At 37.5% G+C, this 5,835-nt stretch overlaps 1 pseudogene; it reads right to left on the bottom strand.

The window, feature by feature from the left end:
- Positions 1-3,971: 3,971 nt before the first annotated feature.
- Positions 3,972-5,036, bottom strand: LOC101635243 (annotated as a pseudogene).
- Between the last annotated feature and the right edge of the window lie 799 nt (positions 5,037-5,835).

The following is a 5,835-nucleotide window of genomic DNA, read 5'->3' as shown; positions in this document are numbered from 1 at the left end:
ATATTGAGTTTGATTGTTTCAGTTCTAAGACAGTTGTTTACTACTAAGTTGTCAGGAACAGATTTTGTTTTGACTACCAGAAATGTCCTTTTTTTAAAAAAAAATATTTTTATTTATTTATGCATTCAAGAACTGGGGTGTAGGCCAGAGGTGTGGGAGGTGAGTGGATTTACCAGAAAAAGAGTGGGGAGCAGAACAGGTGGTTCTACTGAAATACTCTTCCAGGGTGAGCAGTGAGAGAGACAGCAGAGGTCTGCTATGCCCTTTGGGTAAGCTCCCTGGCTGGGGAATGAATTCATTCTGCAGTGACATGATAGCTTGATAATGCTGAGACTTTAACCCTTGCACCTCCAGGGAAACTCCCCAGAAATGTCCATTTTATATGCTAATTTTATTTACTCTAGGTTAACAGGTTCTGAATTTTATGTCTTTGACGACAGTACTAACAAATATATATTCAATATTAAATGGATGGTATAAACTTGAGGTACAGTAAGGTACTATAGATATATTTTCTCTTCCTTATGAATTTGCTAATAGCATTTGCTTTTCTCTAGCTTACTTTATTGAAATAATAAAGTACATAATACATTTAACACATAAAATATGCGTTAATTGACTGCTTATGTTATCTGTAGGTCTTTTATTCATCAGCAGGCTGCTAGTTCTCTTCTTCAAAGATGGCATAAAGTTTTTTAATTGAACACTAAAAAATACCATCAAGTTTACATATATGTTCTCCTACACACCCACACAAAGCAAGTATATCTTTGGAATTAATCTAATATGCCTTATAAATTTTAGACTTTATTAACTCTTCATAAACATACATTTCCTTCCCCATCCTCTTAATATAATTTAACCTCAGTTCTAATTAATTCATTATTTGGTATTTATGTCACTATGTAAGTTTCAAGCCAAGTAGTATAGCTTCATTTTATTTCTTCATTGTCCAACCTTTTGTTTTCCTTGTTGTTAAGAATTGTGTGGCTGTTTACTATATAATTTTTTTCTGTCAATCTAATCAAATGCTTCATTTGATTTTCAGCTGGTTATCAAAAATCCATTTAATATTTCAGATGATCTGTTGATGATCTCTGTCCTTTTTGCTCTTGTCAGGATAGATTGCTGTGTAGATTGTCACCCAGTACTGACATCCCTTTACTAGTTTTATGTGTGACATTTCCTGCTTCTCAACTTTTATGTTTTCTTTTTTGGTTAGGTTCCTTGTTTTCCTGGGATCCAACCTTCAGTAGTGTCTGAGCACACTATCCTCTTTGATTGTTACTTAACTATAAGAATTCCAGAATAAAAATAACTTCCCCATAGAACTGGAAAGTCATTGATTTTTTTTTTCTAAACTGCTTTGCTATTATAAGCTTGATACCTATTTTGATTACTGATAATTTTAAAAATAGATTTATTTATTTATGTATACAAGAACTGGGATACAGGCTAGATGTGCAGGGGGTGAGAGGATTCACCAGAGACAGAATGGGAAGCAGAACAGGCAGATCGACAAAGGACACTGCTGAGGTGAGCAGCGGGCGAGACAGGGAAGGTCTGCTGCACCATGAGGGGTCACCTCCCTGGCCCAGGATCGAACTTGTCCTGAAGCAGTTTTGGCTAGCTTCTCAGTATTGTGCTTTAACCCATTGTACCACCAGGGAGGGCCCCTTACTCACCCTTTTTATATGATTATCTCCTCCCTCAATCCTTTAGAAAATTTAAATTTATTCCTAGTATACTGAAATGTCATTCTGTGATGTGTACTTTTTTTTTTTTTTAAACTCGTTGGACTTAACATTTAGTGAGTGTTTTTGTTCTAAAACTGCATGTCTAAATTGCATGTTTTTTAGCTCTGGGATTTTTCTTGCTTGGTTTCTTTGCATCAGTCCTTGTTCCCTCTCCCTCACTCCCCGTCATATTCTCTTTCTGGAACTCCTATTGTCAGATGTTGTACATTTGGAATGACTCTTTAAACATCTTATTTTTTCCCCTCTTACACGCCATTATTTTATCTTTACTTTGTAACAGATTTCCTTGTTGTTATATTCTAATCCTTTTATTAACTTTTTATTTCAAGACCATTTTTAATTTCATAAAATTTTTCTTGTTCAGTTTATTCCTTTTCTAAAAGATAATTATCCTATTCTTTTTTCGTAGGTATTTCTTTATTTCCCTTTTCTAAAAAATAATTATCTTATTCTTTTTTCGTAGGTATTTCTTTATTTCTCTTATATATCGGTAATGCTTTTTAATGAGATTTTATTCTGTTCTTTCTGTTAAGGGGAAGGATGTCCTAAAGGAACTCTGCAGAGTCTTATGGACTCCACACCCTACTCCAGCTTTCTGGACCCAGTGATTTGAAACTACAATTCCCAGCAGTACAGGGAGAGAACTGCAAGGACCTAAGGGCAGAGCTAGCAAGAATTCTGGGACATTTGGGGGATATATAGGGCACGATTGCATCTCGCTCTCTCTCGCTCAGGAAGCAGCTCTCTGGACTGTGTAACTCGGTGTGTTCAGTCAGCCTAGCCGTAAGGTATTCCAGTTACTTTGTATCCCACTCTCTTTCCTTGGGTTGTTTCCTATTCCTTTCCGCTTTTGTAAATAAATCCATTATTGACCCTTTTGTGTGTACCTGAAGTATAACTGAATTGTGAGTGTGCAGGTGAGGCCCCACAGACAGGCAGCCCAGTCCACTCTGGGCTACCCTGTAACAGTTTTTGGCGCCCAACGTGGGGAGTGACTAATTTCACCTGTGGTTGATCAGCTCAAGTACCTTGTGTTGGGCGTGATTAATTTTACCTGTGGTTGATCAGTCTGAGTACCTTGCGTTAATCACCGTAAGCACATTAGGTCTGCAGGTCACATGGCTTCTTTATTTCGGGTCATGAGAACTTTTTTTCCCTTTGTATTCAGCTCTCGCTGAATGACTATGACTTTGACCAATTTTTTCCCAGCTTAGGTTCTTTCAATTTTGTTCCAGCCTTAAGTACCCTTTTCCCTTTGGATATCACCACCAGTTTTATAAATATCGCTAATCTGGTGAAATTATTAGTTTGTCGTTCAGTATCCATTTTCCTCTCTTCCTCAGTAATAGATTTTCAACTGGTCACATGACTACCCAGATGAAACACCTTTCTGTACTTCCCACAGTTAAGCATATCCATATGACTAAGCTTTAGATGATGAGATTTATCATGTGGTAAATTTTGAGAGGCTTTCTTTGAAGATAATTGGGATTTGCTTGGTTCTTCATCCTTTCTTGCATTCCAGTGCCATCTTGGTCTATGAGACCAGAGACATACCCTAAGGATGATGGTACAGTGAGCAGAATAGCCTGGTCCAGGAAACTTCATGAAGCAGTGTTGTTGTGTCAACTCTAGATATCTTACCTTCAGTCTTAGTTTATGTGACACTGAATCAAAATTCTGCTTCCCTCTCTTTATCCCCCTCACATACACAGAAGCCTTTTGTTGTAGTACATAAGCTTATTCATGGCTTATATTTAAACCATATTTATAATATGAGGAATATTTGGGTAGGCCCAAATAGACAGCAATGAAACCACTACTTATAGAAGGATGTGTGCCCCACCTGCATTTTAAATCTAAAGAGTAGACTTAATGATAATACCATACACATCACCCTCTGGATTGGACAACTGGAACCAGAGAAAGAGAAGACTTAGTGATGTTCATACAACCATCACCTTCACACTGCAGAACCAAGTGAAGATTGTGTAACTTTTAGATAAACTAGAGGCAAATGTCCTAATCATAAGTGAAACTTTCTCCCATTGTTAAAATTAGGCCAAGGGCATTAGCTACAGAAGGGTATCCACTGATAAATACAGGATATTAGAACAGGAGAGAGGAAGCTAATCAGATAATATTGTTTCTTCACATACCAGAAAATTTATATCATAGCAGTGCAACAGTTGATAAACTTCATTTCACAAAGGCTTAGTCTAGAAACTTCCTGTTGGGATGTGCACCAAACAAGTCTTCCTATACTTATGGCATCATCTGCTGGGCTTGAAAATTCAACTAGCTTTCTAGGGCGCTGGAAACTTTTATCTTACAATCCCTAGTCTATATATTTCAATTTTGCTGGCTATGTTCTTAGGCTGATAGGCCTCCTGATCAGTTTGGACATCAGCATCATTTTTGGTGACAGCTTTGTACATAGGATTTGCTTTTGCATTGCAGACTTTACCAGAGGGAAATCCTATTTCCTGTAATGATCAATTATTTGGCACTACAATAAATGTTACCAACCCTGGAGGACCAGTCCCTCCAGCAGCACTTGGTCTCTGGTTGAGTCTTTTGCCTCTTTGCAAAGTCTCTATTTTGCTTCAATTAGTAGTTCTGTGGTAAGATCATCTCTAATTCTGAGGACTTTGAGTCTCGTTTGATTCATCAAATTGAATATTTGAATTTTCTCCTATTGCTCTCTTGTACTATATTCCATAATCTTCAGTTGTTGGGTTTATACCATATGACCTTTTTCAATGTTAAACTTGTCTTCTACCTGCTTACCCATTTATTCTGCTTTCTCATTGGCTTCATGTTCAATGAAAGCAATTATATGCTTAATTTGCTTTTGCATGTTAACATCACTGAGGGCCAAGGAAAAAATAGTTGCTGGGTCCAGGGAAACTAGCTTGACTTTAGGTTTGGGGGGGGCCAATGGATAGAGGTAAAGAAGAAAAACCTAACTTCTGTTTTATTTGAGTCAGATATATTCCATCCGGTTTAGTGGAATAATCCCAAGTGGCATACTGACGTTTTCTTGTTCAGCAATTCCTGCAATTGAGTTTGCTGCTCCAGTAACCTTCTCAGAAACTTTATTTCCTTAGTTAGAAGGATCTTATTTCTGGGACTTCTGGAAATAATTGTAACAGCCAAAGGAAGGTTTAGGATGTCACATTCTGATAGCTCCACAGTGATACTATCCTTGTCAGGTTCAGAAAATTGATTACTGAATCCTCCAGCCAAACAGTTCTTGATAAAAGAGATACTGTACATCCTTGAAGATAGTTTGGGCACCTGTTTTGGCTTGTTAAAATGATTGGAGGATGCTCTGGAATTTAAAGGGCTGGGACCAGAAACATTACATGTTTTGTAGTGTACAAGACAAAACCATACAACTTTTTTCCCTATGAATTGAGTGAAAATTTGAGTGTCCTATAGAATGCTCATTTAGGTAAAACTTATTTACAATCATCTGTGATAGAATCCAGCTCCATTTTATATAAAATTCTAAGTTGTGTTTAAGATTTTTTTTTTTTAAAGATTTATTTATTTATTCGTACAGAACTGGGGTACAGGCCAGAGATGCGGAGGGTGAGAGGATTCACCAGAGACAGAGTGGGGAGCAGAACAGGCAGATCGACGAAGTACACTGCTGAGGGGAGCAGCGGGCAGGTCAGGAGAGGTCTGCCGCGTCATGTGGTCGCCTCCGGGGCAGGTGGGGATCGAACTCATGCGGAAGTGGCTTCAGTTTCTCAGTGCTGTGCTTTAACCCACTGCGCCACCAGGGAGGGCCAGATCACTGAACTTTTTAGAAATGTTACTACTATATATGCCATGAGAAGTTGTACCTTATACTTCACCAAGGTATTTCAATTTTGAAAAATTATGTCCTTGACAAAAGTGCTGATGTGTGGAGTTTGAGTTTCTAGTATAAAATAATAATGTATTTGTGGTTGTTAGGTTCACAGTGATTCTACCTATTGAATCACTATACCTCTACATGTTTAAGAGTTTATATTCTGAAATGCACATTACTTTATGTTTTTTTTCTTTATTTTATAATTAGATCATT

This window comes from Condylura cristata, unplaced genomic scaffold (assembly GCF_000260355.1).
Source record: "Condylura cristata isolate star-nosed mole 26May11 unplaced genomic scaffold, ConCri1.0 scaffold00020, whole genome shotgun sequence".
NCBI classification, from domain to species: Eukaryota; Metazoa; Chordata; class Mammalia; order Eulipotyphla; family Talpidae; genus Condylura; species Condylura cristata.
Note: the sequence above shows the minus strand (reverse complement) of the source record. Positions and strands in the feature narration are given on the sequence as shown.